General features: G+C 52.2%; 1 protein-coding gene across 6 annotated transcripts in view; it reads right to left on the bottom strand.

Moving 5' to 3' along the window:
* TMEM63C (transmembrane protein 63C) overlaps window positions 1-15,947 on the bottom strand; it is a 72,043-nt gene extending 56,096 nt beyond the window's left edge. For 5 of the 6 annotated variants that reach the window (XM_046647875.1, XM_046647876.1, XM_046647873.1 and 2 more), the window contains exons 1-2: window positions 15,852-15,937; window positions 3,315-3,455 (exon numbers count right to left, since the gene is read on the bottom strand). The gene's annotated coding sequence lies outside the window, so the exon portion shown is untranslated. Of the gene's footprint in view, window positions 1-3,314; window positions 3,456-15,851 lie in introns of all 6 variants that reach the window. The other variant, XM_046647874.1, reaches the window with a different exon arrangement.
* Between the last annotated feature and the right edge of the window lie 847 nt (window positions 15,948-16,794).

Genomic DNA, 16,794 nt, shown 5'->3' with positions numbered 1-16,794 from the left:
CTCCTGAGGGGAGCAGACAACTGGCATCTTAAATGTCACTTTTTGGGTGAGGCTGGTCCTGATGACCCTATGTAATAACGCAGCTCCCCTGGCGCTCCCAGCCCCCCTTCCATTCTCTGTTTTTCCATCGCCTTGATCGCCTTCTTACAGACGTCATCCACAGCTTACACTGTTTATTGTCTGTCCCCACCCCATTAGAAGGAAGGCCCCATGAGCGCTGGGTCCACATCTGTCTTACTTGCAGCTGAACATTCCAGGGCCTGGCACAACGCCTGGAATCCCAAGAAATTCATTCATTTGTTGAATGAATCAAGAGAGAAATACCTCTCTGCATGAACCAGCATGGTCTGGTCTGTTCCCTCCCTGTCACTTCGCTCCTGGCCTCCTGAGCTTGGCAGCCCCCGAGCGGAAAACTCTGAGAAAATCAGATGGAACTCAGCTGTTCCCTGCGGCACCTCTCACCCCCACCAGGAGTCTGGGAAGAGTCAGGTTGCTCCTCCTCCCCTCCCCTGCCAAAAACACCACCCCTTTCCTTCATCTGGGAGTGGAGGCCCAACTAGGGAAAGCAAGAGGCTTGCAGGCCTGAGGCCGCTCCGCCCAGCAGCCTGGAAGAACAATGGTGATGGACTGATCAGATTCACTGCAAGCTACCCGGGGCCACCCATGCGGGCACTGCATGGGAGCTGTGAGCATTTTGCTCCTTTTTTTTTTTTTTTTTTGGTGAGGAAGATTGGCCCTAAGCTAACATCTGTGCCAATCTTCCTCTATTTTGTATGTGGGATGCCACCACAGCATGGCTTGATGAACAGTATGTAGGTCTGCACCTGGGATGCAAACCTATGAACCCTGGGCCAATAAAGCTGAGTGCACAAACGCAACTACTACACCACCGAGTTTGCCCCCATTTTGCTCCATTTTGGCCTCCCATCAACCCTATGAAATGGGTATTATCCTCCTGTTTTACAGATAGAAAAATAGAGGCTCAGAGAAGCTAACTGACATGGCCAAGGTCTCCCAGCCAGGTGAGGAGCCAGGTTTTGAACACAAGTCCATCCTACTCCAACCCAGTGCCCGTTCCTCCCTGACACACAGCCTCTCTCCCACCAGGGGAGCAGCTGAGATGTGGGGTGCAGAGCTAGCCGAATTCTCTGTCCAGGGTGCCAGATCACAGGTGGTCTCTGCTGGCCTTGGGCTGCCCCTGAGCTACGGGAGCCGAGCTTTTGGCCACCTCCCAGTGATGAATGAGGACAATGATGTCACGTCTGCCGCCGGGCTTGACTTCCTGGGAGAGTGTGTGTTATCACTGTGGGCACTGCCTGTTCTGGCCTGAGGCCAGGCGTCCTCCCCTTGCTCTGAGGTGTACCATGAGGCCTGGAGTTCAAAATAGGGCTCCCTGCACCCGAGGTCCCGGCAGCTCCCAGGGACACCAAACCTACCCCATGGGCAGGTCCAGCACCCGACATCCAGGGCTGCTCAGGGCTGGGCCACGGTTGGGGAGGCAGAAGAGCTGGAGCAAAGCCCCAGCTGTGGGGCTTGAGGTGCCTGCACTTCTGCTCCTTAGGGACTCAGTTCACCCACCTGGAAGGTGGAAACCCTCTCTCTTAGCAAACGTTACAGATTCCTTATTGCATGCAAGGAAAATGATAGAGTTTCTGTCTTCGAGGTCCTTCAAGGGCAGGTTAGAGCACAGTCACTACATAGGCAATAGGGAGCCATGGATGACTTTAGAGCAGGGGAGTGAGATGACGGCACTGTGCTTTAGGGAGGTGAGTCAGGCAGCAGAGTGCGGCTGGGGGAGAACAGCCTTTTGTAATGATTGGAATAAAGTGCATTAAGCACTCCCTGAGTGCTAGATGCTGTCGGCAGTGCTTAACAGTTGTTAACTTTAATCTGTAACCCTAGGGGACTGTTATCCCATTTTGCAGAGGAAGAGACTGACAGTACACTGAGATTACAAGGCTAGTAGGTGGTGGAGCTGGGAATTGAACCCATCTGAGCTCATCTCTCGAGCCTGAGTTCTTTGCCACAATTCGATGCTGCCTCTCGCAGTAACCAGACTGGAGGAACCAGGGTCTGGCAGGGCTGGGGCAGTGGACGTGGCCGGAGGGACAGAAGCGAAATACTGCCCGGGGCTAAGACTCCTGGCCCCAGAGGGCTCCCACAAGACCGACCAGGAAATTTAAGGGCGATGTGAGCATCAAGCCCTGTGATCCACACAGAAAAGAACCATATCTAAGATGACTTTCATGGATGACAGCAACAACGTTCTTGGCCAACGGCCCGTACAGGATAACGTCTTCTTTCACGCAAAAGAGATCTTAGAGACGCTCTCAAACAGAAATCTTATCACAGTTATAGTTCCCTCGACCACCCCATCCTTTCTTGATTTTATTTAATAACTTATTTACTGACCTAAATAGGGAGGAAAACCTCATTTAGATGCTAACCCGGCTTTAACACCTTCCAGCTTTGGATGTCTGATCGCTGCCTGTGTCCCTTTCACGAAGGGGGAGGAGTGGCTGGGAGTCACCCAGGAGATGGAAGGAGACGGTAGGAGTTGGGGGCAGAGGCTGGAGGAGGCCCTCTTTGCACAGCTGGCCTGTGCTACCGCTGCCTGGCACGGTTCTCTCGCTTTTCCATGCACACGAGCAGCCGGTTCCCCAAGAGATCCGAGGAGGCAGCTGAGCCCAGGAAGGGCTAGCTAAGGCCCGGGGGCTTCCTGTACTGTTTCGACAAGATTACACCTGACTCCTCTGAGATGTTGAGCTACGACATTTTAAACCAGACTATTGACATAAGTAATGCTTCAGAGGTAGAAAGAGATGGAGGGTGGATTATATTACTAAGATCCCTTCCAGCTCCAAGAGTCTATGAAGATGCCATCTGTCAGAATCCTTTCCCGAGGAGAACGTGTGGCTAGGTAGGGGACTCTCGGAAGAGCCGTGTCTGGGTGGGTTCTGGGCCTGTCCCAAACAGGGGTCAGCTGGCGAGAGCCACTCAGAAGCCCCAGCTGGCAGCTCAGCCTGGGGGTGTTTCTGCAGGGCAGAGGGCGTCCAGAGGATCTTCAGCTCCCTTCCGAGGCTTCAGGAGCCAGGGTCACGTGGGACAGTGTCCACTGGAAACGGGAGTGGGCCGTTCCTTGCCCCCTCTGGTCAGTTTGTAGGTTTAGGAGGGCTCAGGGAGGGCCTTCGTTCCAGCACTGACTAGACAGCCACAGGCCATGGGCAGCGGCGGGCCACGCTCCCCAGGCTTGAGTGGGGAGCTGGTGCTGGGGGCTCAGCCCTGCTGGGTGCGGTGATGGCGAGAGCACCTACCTGGAGCAGTGCTGAGGCTTGGGGCTCAGCAGACGGCTTGTCACTGGCCCTCCCTCCTCTCGATCGGTCCTCAGGTGCTCCCGAGTGGCCCAGCCGAGTCCTAGCTCGATTCCTGACCACGAAGGTGGCTCCTCTGAGGCTCTGTGGCACAGGGACAACGAAGCACTGTCAGTGCAGGTGGGCGTGGACTCCAGGCCTCCCCCAGCTTCCCCTCGGCTCCTCCCCCAGCCCAAGCCGGCCAGGCCCCTCGCAGGTCCAACAGGCTTGTCAGCACCTTCCCACAGGCTTGCCTCAGGGAGCTCTGGTGGCGGGAGTTGGGGGGATGCATCCCAGATGCCCTCAGTCTGCCCCCCAGCTCCACATCTAGCTGCCCACCCCTGGGGTGGCTGAGCTGGAGAGCCACCCTTCATCCCAGCTGAGCAGGGGCCCAAGGGGAGGGGGAGCATGCACGGAGCACTGCTCTGGGAGTCCAAGCACTTAGGTCTGCTCCGCCTCTTCCCCCGTGGAGCCAGAGCACCCTGCTTTCCCTCACGGGGGTGGGGGGCTTCAGCCTAGATACACAGACACTGCCAGCAGGACTCAGCTGGGAAGATCAGAGGGGGAGACAACCATCAGGTGACTTCAAGTAGGACTTCAGAACCATCTTGTGTGTGTGTGGCGGGGATGGGGGGCTTGCTAAAATGCAGGTTTAAGGGCCCTACCCTAGCAAAGTGAATCCGAATGTCCAGGAAGGTGCCTGGGAATCCATATTTCAACAGGTTCCCCATGTGGATGCCCAAGGAATAAGACTTGCTGGACTACAAGCTAGCAAAGGGTCAAGAACGGCATGGATGAACCTTTGCTTGCACGGCAAGGGGTCACCAGTCCCTTTCTTCAAAGCAGCATCCTAGGAGCCCAGACTCTGCAGACAGACCAGCCAGGGGGCCCCCGGGCAGCTCGCTGAAACCTCTCTATGTCTCATCTGCCTCGTGGACGAAACGAAGATTGGAGCTGATCTCTTGGGCCCTTCCAGATTTAAATTTATGAATGTGAGAAGACATGGACCCACTGAGAAACAAATTTAAAAAGAAAGTTCAAGGCGAGGCATTTTAAATAGTATTCTCCCTTTACAACTGGTTTCTTCTTAAATATTCTTTTTAAATTCTGAAAATAACATGGTTATGGGGGAAAAAAAATCAAATCATTCAAAATAAGACACAATGAAAATTCCCCCTGCTATCCCAGACCTCTGCTCCACTCCCAGACATGAATGGTCAAGTTTCCTGCTTGTTTCCTTTACGAATTTTTCCATAAATATTGACAAATCTATATCTATGCCTGCATCCTTGTTTTAAACCCAACCAGGAACATCGTCCCGGTACCCTTTGTTTTGTTAGTTAACATACATCACACATCTACAGGTACCAACGCAGACAGATCCCTCATTCTTGTAGCAGCTCCTAGCATTCCACTGAAAAATGCACTATAATTTACGTGAATCTATGCTTGTTGATGGATGTTTAGATTGTTTCTACATTTTTTTTAAAGATTTTATTTTTCCTATTTCTCCCCAAAGCCCCCCAGTACATAGTTGTATATTCTAGTTGGGGGTCCTTCTAGCTGTGGCATGTGGGATGCCGCCTCAGCATGGCCTGACCAGCAGTGCCATGTCGGTGCCCAGGATCCAAACCGGCGAAACCCTGGGCCGCCAAAGTGGAGCACATGAACTTAACCACTCAGCCATGGCGCCGGCCCCTTTCTCTACATTTTTGGTGCACAAACAAAACAGCAATGAACATCTTCGGTTATACATCTTTGTGCACGCATGTGAGATTCCCTGTAGGAGAAATCCCTAGGGGTAAGGAGTCAAAGGTTACACGGATGTGGAATTCTGACAAATTGAACCAGTTTGCACTGCCCAGCCGTGCATGGGAGCACTGGGTACCCCCCCACCCTTGACAGCACTATGCACTATTAAATTTTAAACTTTGCCCATACGAGAGTTGAAAAATGATAGCTTGTTTCAATGTGTAATTCTTTTTTTTTTTTAAAGATTGGCACCTGAGCTAACAACTGTTGCCAATCTTCTTTTTTTTTCCTTTTCTGCTTTTTCTCCCCAAAGTGCCCCAGTACATAGTTGTATATTCTAGTTGTGAGTGCCTCTGGTTGTGCTATGTGGGACGCCGCCTCAGCGTGGCCTGACGAGTTGTGCCATGTCCATGCCCAGGATCCGAACCAGCGAAACCCCGGGCCACCAAAGCAGAGTGCACAAACTTAACCACTCAGCCATGGGGCCGCCCCGCATAATTCTAATTCTTTAGTTATCAGAAAGGGCAGACATTATTTTCATGTTTATTAACTGATGAGCCTTTATTTGTTTTTTTCTGTGAACTGTTTATATTCTATCTTACCAATTTTTTTTTTAAAGATTTTATTTTTTCCTTTTTCTCCCAAAGCTCCCCGGTACATAGTTGTGTACTTTTTGTTGTGGGTCCTTCTAGTTGTGGCATGTGGGATGCTGCCTCAGTATGGCTTGATGAGCGGCGCCATGTCCGCGCCCAGGATTCGAACCAGTGAAACCCTGGGCCGCTGAAACAGAGTGCACGAACTTAACCACTCGGCCACAGGGCCGGCCCCATCTATCTTACCAATTTTTAAGAGGTTTTTCTAAGTTAAGGCAATTAATTGTCATTTGTCTCTTTTTTTACTTTTTTGATGGCACCTTTCACTTACAGAAATTTCAGACTTTTCTACAGGCGAAAATATTTCCCACTAGAGGATCCTAAAAATACTTGCCCCTATTTTTCACTAGTATTGTTAGAGTTTTCTTTCTCTCTTTTTAATCTTTCCTTCTTTTTAATCTTTTCTTCCTGGAATTGATTTTGGTGGAAGGAGTATGGCAGGGCCCAGCTTTATTTTTTTCCCCAAGGGGCTAGACAGTTGTCCCAAAGTCACGTCTGAATAATCCATTGCCTTCCCTCACCACTGCCCTCCCTCTGGATTCAGAATCTCAATGTAACTAGAGAGTAGGATGCATGCAGAGAGCATGAGCTCTGAGACAACTGCCGATTCAAATTCCAGCTTTGCTGGATCTAGAAGTTACCAAACCTTCCTGTGCCTCAGTTTCCTTGTCTAAAACTGGGGAACACAATTGCACCATCTGATAGGGTTATTATGAGGATTAAATGAGTTATTTCAGGTCAAGGGTGTAGAAAGATGCGACTATGTGCTGTCTACAAGAGACTCACCTTAGCTGAGAGAAAGGATGGAAAAAGATATTCCATGCAAATATAAGTAAAAGAGAGCAGGGGTCGCCAAACTTAGATCAGACAAAATATAAGTCAAAAACTGCCAAAATAGGGGCCGGCCCCATGGCCGAGTGGTTAAGTTCGCGCGCTCTGCTTCGGTGGCCCAGGGTTTTGCCGTTTCGGATCCTGAGCGCAGACATGGCATCACTCATCAAGCCATGCTGAGGCAGCATCCCACATGCCACAACCAGAAGGACCCACAACTAAAAATACACAACTATATACCGGGTGGGGGGGTGCTTTGGGAGAAAAAGGAAAAATAAAATCTTTAAACACAAAAAAAAAAACAAAAAAAACTGCCAAAATAGAAAAAGGAGGATATTATATCATGTTAAAAAGGTCGACTCTCCAGGAAGATATAACAATTTTAACTACATATGCACCTAACAGCAGAGCACCCACATGTATGAAGCGAACATCGACAGAATTGAAGGGATAAATGGTAACACAATAATAGTGGGAGATTCCAATAACTCACTTTCAGTAGTGGGTATAGCAACCAGACAGAAGATGAACAAGGAAAGAGACGGCTTGAATATGTTCAACACTACAGACCAACTGGACCCAACAGACATATACAGAACACTGCACCCGACAGCAGCAGAGTCCACATTCTTCTCAAGGGCACAGGGAATATTCTTCAGGACAGATCAGGGGTTAGGCCACAGGCCAGGGGCGCAGAACAGCGCCCGGCACATGGCAACTACTATCTGCTGTTGATTACTATGATCACCACTGTCTGGTCCACTTTTCTGTTCCGTTGATCCGTGAGCCAGTTCCACCATTCGACAAATACCTATTACTATGCGTCAGGCCCTGTTCTAAGCGCTGGGAACCAGGAGTGAACAGCAGTAATAAGAGCTGTTCTTGTCACCTCTGGTCAGACTCACTGCTAGTTATGTTTAGCAATTTTGCTGATATTGTAAATGTTTCCTTCCATTACATTTTAAAAGAGGCTAAGGTTTCCATATAGAAAAGCTATACATTTTGGTTTTTAATATTGTTGGCAGTCATCTTGGTATATTCTTTTATTATTTCTAATGGTTTTTTCAGTGGACTATCTTGTTTTTTTCTTCAGGTGGTCAAGCTTATCTACAATTTTAACTGTGAAATTGGTCTCCCTTTACAATTTCTATTTTCGAAATTTGTATTGGCTTGTACTTCCAGGCAACTGTGAAAGAATGAAGGTGATGGTGCTCATTTTTTTCCTTGTAGGGTATGGATATCTGTATACACACATATATACACACACACACACACACACACGCACATGCATAAAATCATGTTAAGCAATATCCATCTACTCCTATTAAATAAGAGTTAAAATTAGAGACACATGTTGAATTTTATCAAATGCCTTTTAGGCATTTTTGGCATTTATGGAGCTTTTTATTTGATTTTCCATCTCCTTTGAACTATTAGTTTGTTCAATTATATGAATAGTTTTCCTAATATTGAACCTATATTTCTGGAATATAACCCCACTTGCTTGCAGTGTATTCATTTTTTTAACATAATGCTGTGTGGTTCTATCTGTTGCTATTAATTTATGAATTCTACACTAATATTCATAAATGAGATTTTTTTTAGTAATTTTTCTCTTTGTTGTGCTGTCTTTGTTATGTTGTGCTGGCTTCGCAGAATAATTTGGAATCTTTCTTTCTCTATGATCTGGCACAGTTGGTACAATTTAAATAATACTGGAATTCTCTCTTTCTTGAAGGTTTGATAGAAATTAAAAGCTGTTTAAACCTAGGTTTTTCAGAGGGGAGCTTTATGAAGACTGAGTTTCTTCTATGATTATTGGTCTGTTGGAGTTTTCTAGTTTTTCTGGGGTCAAACTAATGATTTATATTTTCTCAGAAAACTATCAGTTTCAGCCGGTTTTCAACTGAATTTGCAAGTGTCTGAGCACAGTATCCTTTAAGAATTCCTTCTATTTTCTCTGCATCAGTGGCTATTTTCCTCCTTTTAATGTTCAATTTTGTATATTTGGCTCATTCCTCCCCCAACCCTCGTTAGATTATCTAGACTTACAAAAATCATCCACTGACACTCGATTTTTTTCCTGGACCCTATTTACCACATACACAGCCCAGAATCAGAGGAGCTGGAATCAGGGATGAGGAAGGCAGCCGGGGAGGGGCAGCTTGACAAACACAAGTCATTCAACAAATATTTAAAAAGTGCAAGGAGCCTGCCCATATATTCCCTGGCCTTGCACACCCCACGTCTCCCCAACATCCAGTTAAACCGCCCACTCCCACCCTTCCTTCAGCACCCAGCTGTCACCTCCTCTTGGGATTTTCCTGACTTCCCCAGAAAAAGTTAGGCCTTTCCTCTGACATCCCAGATTACTTTTTTTAATTTTGAAAAATTTTAAACACAAGAAGTTTAAGAGTATAAAAGCAATGCAACGAACAAATGTTAACACGCTGTCATCTTTGCTTTAGATCTTTTTTGTTGAAAGTGTTACTGACCAATGAGAAGTCCCTTTTTTCCCTGTTAAGTTCAGCTGCTCCTCTCCCTCTCCAGAGACCCCACAAGCATGAACTGGGCACGTATTGCAAGATGTTTGCATCCATCAATCATAAATAGTACTGCCTTGTGATTTTTATTAGAATTAAATGCTCACGAATGGTATTATTCTGCAGTTTCCTTTTTTTGAAGTATTGGTTTTTTGAGATTTATTCACACTAATACAGAATGTGTGTGTACGTATATAAGCGTTCATGGAGGTATAATTTACATAAAATAAAATTCCCCAATTCTACCCATTTTAACTGCTGCAAAAATCACATTTTCAGCTGACTGTAGACACTGAGGTTGAGGCCTCTTTGTCAGGTTTCAAACGTGGCTGCCCTGGACATCCTTGGAACTGTCTCCTCACGCACACATATGAGTTTCTCCAGGTAACTGTACACCGAGAAGTGCAACTGGTCATAAGGAGGCACATTTTCAGCTTTCACTGCCATTGCCAAAACGTCCCCTGGCGCTTCGTACCGCCACAGTTGCCGCATTTCTGAAGCTGTCGTCCTTATCTGTTGACCTGCCTCCCTGCCCTTCCCCGTGAATTACCGAGGGCACGTGTGTGACGGCCACTGATAAATGGAGGGATGAGCTCACTGTCTAGCAGATGAGACAGACTGGAATGGGACAAGCACGTTAAAGGCTGTGAGACCTCCTCTGGCTGGGATCCAGGGAAGGCTTCATGGAGGAGGTGGCCTTCCAGTTGGGCTTTGAAGGGCAGGGAGACTCTGAACAGATGAGGATGGGGATGAGGACAAGGACGAGCTGGGAGGAGGAGGTGGGTGGGACAGTCCAGGGAATTTGATTTGCCAGAGCAGCGGTTCTCAGCCGAGCGGGGGATGAGCAGGGTAGAAAAGCTGGGCACGCGTACTTTGTAAAAACCTCAGGGTGGTCTGGCACATCCCCCGTTCCATGTACGAAGAGCCTCCGAGCCTGACTGAGTGGGGTGTGAGGGAAGGGGGTGGGCCGACTGGACAAGTAGCCTGGGCCTAATCCCAGATGAGTCTTCAATGGCAGGCTCTGGGGACCAGTGAGAAGTGACCAGGTCAGAGCTGGGCTTGAAGATGACTCATTCGATGAGCAGGCAGGTAGCTGGGAGACCCGGCCCCTGGAATAAGGCCTCGGCCAGACAGCCTGCTCCTCCCACTCTTTCCCTCCTCTGCCTCTGAGAAAAGATCAGGGCCAGCTGGCCTGGGTTCCCTCCCCAGACCCGCAGAAGAGACTGAGACTCGGGCTCCTCCTGCTCCTCCACTCTGCAGCTCTGGGAGCCTGGGCCCCGGGCTTGCACATCGCTTCCCGTCCCCTGCATCCCAGCTGCTCCACGCAGGTGCCTGGGCCAAGGCCCGGAGGAGCCTCCTCAATGAAGCCTGGAGCCAGGGCCCGGCTACACTGCATCTTCTCCCGCTGCCTCGGCTCAGCTCGCCTGAACACGCTTTCAGCATGTCCCGGGGTGTGGGGTGGGGTGGGAATCCTATCCTTCCATTTTCCCTGCTGTCCTTCAGCAGAGCCCAGCTCTGGGCACCCTGCCCAGAGTGGAGGGGAAGGGGAGAAACGCACGACCTTCACTTCCACGTCCTTTTGTCTTAAGCAACTTCAGCAAAACCACGAGCAGCAGCCATAGCAGGAGAGCTGAGGCCGTGTCGGCCGTGCTCTGGGAGGAGGGACACGCCACTGGAATCACGCCTGGGGGCCAGTTTGGGTTCTGGACTTGTGTGTGTGTGTGTGTGTGTGTGTGTGGCTATTACAACCTCTCTGAGCCTCAGCATTCTCATCAATCACCTGCTCTGCCCCTCTCCTGGGGTGTGCAGAGGATTACAAAGTAATGACAAGGAGGGTGAAGTCGCTAAGTGGCACCAGGAAGCCTGTTGTTGTTCTGGTGCCTGAGAGGGTCTCTCTGAAGCCTGGCCTAGTTCGCAGCCCTGGGCACAGAGGTCCCAGCCTAGGAGGGACCCCTGGCCCAACACCAGCTTGTTTGCTGTACAAGCAACCTTGCTGTACAAGAACAGACAACCGCCCTATACCTGCCACACACACACACACCCTCTGGTTCTGAGACGACCTCTCCCTCTGCCAGGTCCTCAGGGATCTGAAGCTCTTTTGAAGGTAACAGCACAGTCCAAACAGTGTCTGGAGCCATCAACGTTGTTGGTCAGCCACTTCCACCAAAGTGTGACAAGCTAGACCAGAGCCCACTGGACAGCCCACCACTGAGCAGGTGAAGGGGCAAGCGAATGGAGAGAAGGGGGCTCCCAGTCACTAAGCACGTGCTGGGCACCTTTCTGCTTCCTCCCATTCATCCTCTCGATGGCCCTATGCCCGGGGATTATTTCACCATGTTGGGAACAGAAGATCCGCAGAGGTGCATTAGCAGGTAATGAAGCCGGTGGGAACCCAGCTCCCAGGTGTCCCCCAGGCAGTGTGTCTGTGTGTGCCTTGTCCTCCACGCTCCCATGCCCCCCACGCTCCCATGCCCCCATCAAAGCACAGTTGTTTTTCCTACGGGGTCCAGGGTGAGTGTCCAGTTGCCCCTGTGGCATTTCCAGCCTATGGCCAAACCACTGCCACTCAGACACCTGAGGTGATAAGGCCTCCACATCAAAAACCCAACAAACAGCCGTATCCCCCGCCAATTGAACACAGGTCCACCTCGTGCATCTGTATCTCCAAAGATCTCAGGACGCCTTGCTCTTTTGCCAGGACCCTGTGGCCTGAGGCCAGTTACCCTCTGGTCAGGCACAATTCTGAGACGACTCAACCAGAGTGAGGAGAAGGCTCCTGTCTCCAGGGCCACCTTCCTTGGCCACTCAGTGATGGGGAGGGCAGGCTTGGCATCCTGCTGGAAGCTGGTCTGGCCCCTCTGTCTCTGATCTTCTGAGGACACCAGAGGCCCTGACTTGGCACAAATGAGGGCCTCCAGGCACGGAGCTGTGCCGTATCTGAGCCACCCCAGCCCAGCCCTTTCAATTTCTTCTCAAGGGTGCTCGTGCAAACAGCAAAGTGGAAGGGTGGGACAAGCAGAAGGGGGAGCCCAGGATGCTTGGGGCCTAGTCCTGCTTTCCTAAGTGGGTCTGTGCTTCAGTTCCCTTTTGGAACATTACTAATCACCAGGAGGGGACAACGGAGCACACCCTCCCCCCTGCCCCTGCCTCTGCATGTTTCAGTACCAGCCCCAGGGGTGCTGGAAAGGAACATGGCAACCTGGGTACATACTCTGCCCTAGAAACACAGGGTGTGGAGTTCTGGCCACGGGCGCTCTTCTAAAGAGCCAGGCTTGGTTGGCCCAGAGCAATCCAGAGAGATCTAGAACAAGGGCACAGCACTCCTCATGAGCAGCCCACATTCTCACCTCAGTGGCCCCAGGTTCTCATCTCAGCTCCCCCTGGAACCCTCCTTTGCATAAGCTGCACCAGCCAACTCATGGGCAAGAATGAGGAGTCTGATTTACACCACCCCTGCTGATGTGTGAGTAAGCCACAAACGCACGGCTCTCCCGGGAGAGAAGAGGAGAGAACACGGCCCCACCTCAGGCAGAACAGTGCACTACAGGCTGCTGATCTCGCTCGAAACCTACTACTTTCCCCAAGCACTTTCATCACAGCCTTTGTCAGACCCAGCCTGCCCACGGGTCTGAATGCCCTGTGGACTCCCCACGCCCTGGACACTCTGTGCAAACGGCCCCCAGCACTTTATGCCCATTATCTCTATGGTTCTTCCACCAGCTGCTCCCAGGAAGAACCAGAGTAGAGAGCCCATGGGATTCAGGAGTCAGTGGGGAGGACAGGCCTGCAGGAAGGTCCATGGGGCTGCCCGTCACCAGCATTTCATGGCGTGGAAATCCTGTTAAATGTCACAGGCAGCCAAGGAGCGGGGGAAGGCAGTCCTCGAGGGCCAAAACACAACTTGAAGTGGGTTGGGGGAATAGCCTGCCGCCCAAGCCTCGAAGGGCGCTCTAGACTGGCCATGTGGGAGAGGGGTCCTCTGTGGAGGGGTTAGCCTCATTTCCCCCGTCGAGGCCAGAAACACATGGCTTCAGTTTGGACCAGAAGCTCCAGGAAAAACGCTTCTCATCTGTAATAAACACCTGCTGGGTTTCCAAAGCCCTCCCACCCATCTGGGGAAGTGTGTTCATGCCCAGCTGTCAGGTAGGGAAACTGAGGCCCGACTGCCAGCCAAAAGGGGCTTCGCTCCAGAACCAGGGGCTTGCTCTACAAGTGGTTCTCCTCCATGACCCGGGGGCCTCTCCAAGGCCTGACTCTGCTCTGCTGGTCAGGAGAGACACACCACCGGCTTCCTGGGACCACAGGGCGGTGGCCTTCCTCCAGGAGAAAGGCTGGAAGGGACCCTTGAGGCATTCCAGCAGAGGAGCTGGACAAACAGTGGGTCCTCTGCTCCCTCTGGCATTGTACCGTCTCCCCACGGGCAGCTAGTCCTGATCTGGTTTACTGGGAGCCCCATCCCCTCCACAGGTCACCCCAGTGATCACTAGTGGTCAATATGCAGCCCAAGGCATGCGGCGGGATCCCCAGGGCTCTGTGCTCGGAGGGTGTGTCTGAAAGCAGCAACTCATGCCTCAGGCAGATGGTAACTTCCCTTCACTCAGAATAACGGGCTGGGCAGAACTACCATCCTGTGATGCTGGCAGAGAGATAACGGCAGTCCCTCAGCCCAGGGGCCCCCTCCCGGCTGTGATCACAGCTGCCAGCACCAGCGCAGGAGGGACAGCCGCTCTTGGCTCTGAGAGGCCCACAGAAATTGTGCATCCCCCATGGGAGCATGATGGGAAAGTAACCAAGTGACTTTGGCTCCCCTCTTCAAGTTGCTTCTTTTCCAAGTAACTTCAGAACATACCTTAAAGGAGGAGGAGAAAATGTTGGAGCTGTCCCCCATCACGGACACCCCCACCCCACCCATCAGAGGCACTCACAGCCTCACCTTCACAGGGCGAGAGAGAGGCTGTGAGGAGAGAGGAGGAGAGAGGAAGGGGCCTCGTCCAGTCCGCCCCCGAGGGGCCGGGGTGTCAGGAGGCCTGTGTGTAGGTAAGAGACCTGAAGCAATTGGCTGCATCCTCGGAGCCTCAGTTTCCTCACCTGCCCAACGACGCTGGCTGGCTCCAGCTCTAAAATAAAATATTGCTCTCTCCCTGCCTCAGTTTCCCTCCAGAGAAAGGCATCTGCCCCAGGGAGAAGGAGGACAAGGTGAATCCAGGAGAAGTTTGCCTCCAGGGGCATCAGAGCCGATGCAGCACATTTCTCCTGGGGACAGGAGTGGAGGAGAGAGCAAGGATAAGGCGAGAATCACAGAGTGTGATGCCAAGAGAAGGCGGACTGGCTCCCGGCCTCTTCTCCTGTGAGACTCAGGCCGTTAAAGGAGAAAGTCAATCTCCTTGTCCCCAGTCCTCCCCACAGCAGCCTGGGAACTGCCACATGGCTCTCATCAAGGCTGCTACACAAGACTGAAGCCCAGAACCGGGCTGCCCCTCTGGCCTTCCTCTCCCGGAAGCCAGCTCTCCATCTCTCCCTGAACCCCCACAATAGCAGAGGCCCACAGCCCCCTCTGGTCAGATGAGCATTTTTCACGAGCAATTTTCTCCTGTCCCCAGACAATTCTGATCCCTCCAATGTTCACACCCATGACATCCTGGGGGCCCATGCAGAAGTTGTAACTCTATTCTCAGGGATGAGGAAAGGGGGCGCTGGGGTGGGGGGTCCACCCTAGACTGGACCAGAGGTCTAGAGAGCAAGATGGGTCACTGGCCCTCCAGAGAGCATCGGGTCAAGGCAGTGCCTACGAGGCCAGCTCTGTACGACCTGCTAGGTGACCTTGGTGATGCCACAGCACCTCTGGGCCTCAGTTTCCCCAGGCCCATCATTCAAATCCAAAGTTTCCCTCTCAAGGCCAAGGTGAGGATGGAGGCAAGAACCTTTCTTTGAAAGCATATGAGAAAAGGTGACAGGGCGGCCTGGTGGCGCAACGGTTAAGTTCGCACGTTCCGCTCTGGCAGCCCGGGGTTCTCCAGTTTGGATCCTGGGTGCGGACATGGCGCTGTTTGGCATGCCATGCTGTGGTAGGCGTCCTACATATAAAGTGGAGGAAGATGGGCATGGATGTTAGCTCAGGGCCAGGCTTCCTCAGCAAAAAAGAGGAGGGCTGGGAGTAGTTAGCTCAGGGCTAATCTTCCTCAAAAAAAGAAAAGAAAAGAAAAGGTGGCATCCTTTGCCTTTGGGGGCCCAGTAGCCCAGCCCATCCAGCACAAAATGAGACCCCCATCCAGCAGCAGCGCAGCAGTGACGCTGTCATAACTCCTAACGGGGGACTAGGCTGCGGGAGGAGAGCGCACCCCTCCCACCCCAGCCCAGAGTGGGCGGCACAGCCCCGGGGAATCCCTGGGTGGGGTGGTCCAGAAAGGCAACTCCCACCTGGCAGTCTGGCAAGCGGCCCGCAGACTCCAGGCAAACCTCCTACCCACTATCTCCCCCCACCCAGAGAAGACGGTCGACCAAGCCACGGCCCTCCCTGGTGGGTGGTTCATTCCACCCTGCCTTGGGTCCACGCTGGGGGATAGCCAGCGTGGCAAGGGAGTGTGGCGCAGTCTCCGCCACCCCCATCCCTCGCAGTCGAGGTCCCGGAAAGCAAAGAGCAAGCGGTCCTTCCCCACCCCCTCCCCGGTCCAGGACCCGGATTCTGCGCCCCTTCTCCCGGCCGGATCAATCCTGGCTCCTACCTCCCGCGAGCTCACCACATCTGCGCGCTCACCGCCACGGCCTCAGACCAGGCAAGGTGCTCAGGCCGCCGGGATGCGTAGACAAGCAACACGCTCCCTATCTGGGAGGAGACTGCCAGCCGGTCCTCCTCCTCGCAGGCCTGGTGAAGCCAGCCCCACCTGGCAAGGGACTGTCAGCAAATTCCCCTCTGCATCATCGCGGGAGTGGCATCCCAGCTCCTCCCCGGCAGGAGCCAACCTTGGCTCCGCCCCAAGGCTGCTCCTACCCGCCAAGGAACCCAGGCTGAATTAGCCTATGCAAAGACCCAGGCTCCGCCTCAAAGACTTTGTCGCTACCAGGAACCATCTGCAAATCACCATCGCAAATGCACACGGCTGCCAGTCCCTTGCTGCAGTCGATCCAGCATCCTCTGATGCTTTGGGCCTCGCTGCTGTCTTGTTACTCTCTACCCCCACTACAGCCCTCAGTGCCACTCCAAGCTCTCCTCTGAGACATGTCCGTCTTCCAAACCTCCCAACCCCGCCAGCCAAAGCAGGGAAAGGCACACAACCGCACAGAGGTAGCAGTGCTGTGCCCCGCCCAGGGACGAGCTCCTGGCATCGCCCAGTGGCTGGTAGCCAGTTCCGCCTCCTTCTTCCCCAAGGTAGGAAAGATCTACAAATTGGCCACAGCCCTGCCTGGAGGACCAAGGGACTGGGCCACAGCCCTGCATGTCTCCAGTTTCCTCAAAGTCCTGGCTACTCTCCTAGACATGATTGGTTTTGACGCTGGAGGCAGGTGCTGAGGTTTGAACCCCCCAAAATCAGCAAAGTAAAGGACAGATAAACAGCCGCTCCCACTCTCCCAGGCAGGGGCCTAGGCATGTCATCTCATAGATATTATCTAGTATGCGAAGTGCTGTAGCTAATGGGAGAGGAGGGCTGGTGAGCAGTCTGAAAGTGA

The sequence above is a fragment of the Equus quagga genome, chromosome 20 (genome assembly GCF_021613505.1).
Source record: "Equus quagga isolate Etosha38 chromosome 20, UCLA_HA_Equagga_1.0, whole genome shotgun sequence".
NCBI classification, from domain to species: Eukaryota; Metazoa; Chordata; class Mammalia; order Perissodactyla; family Equidae; genus Equus; species Equus quagga.
This window is presented reverse-complemented; position numbering and strand designations above follow the sequence as displayed.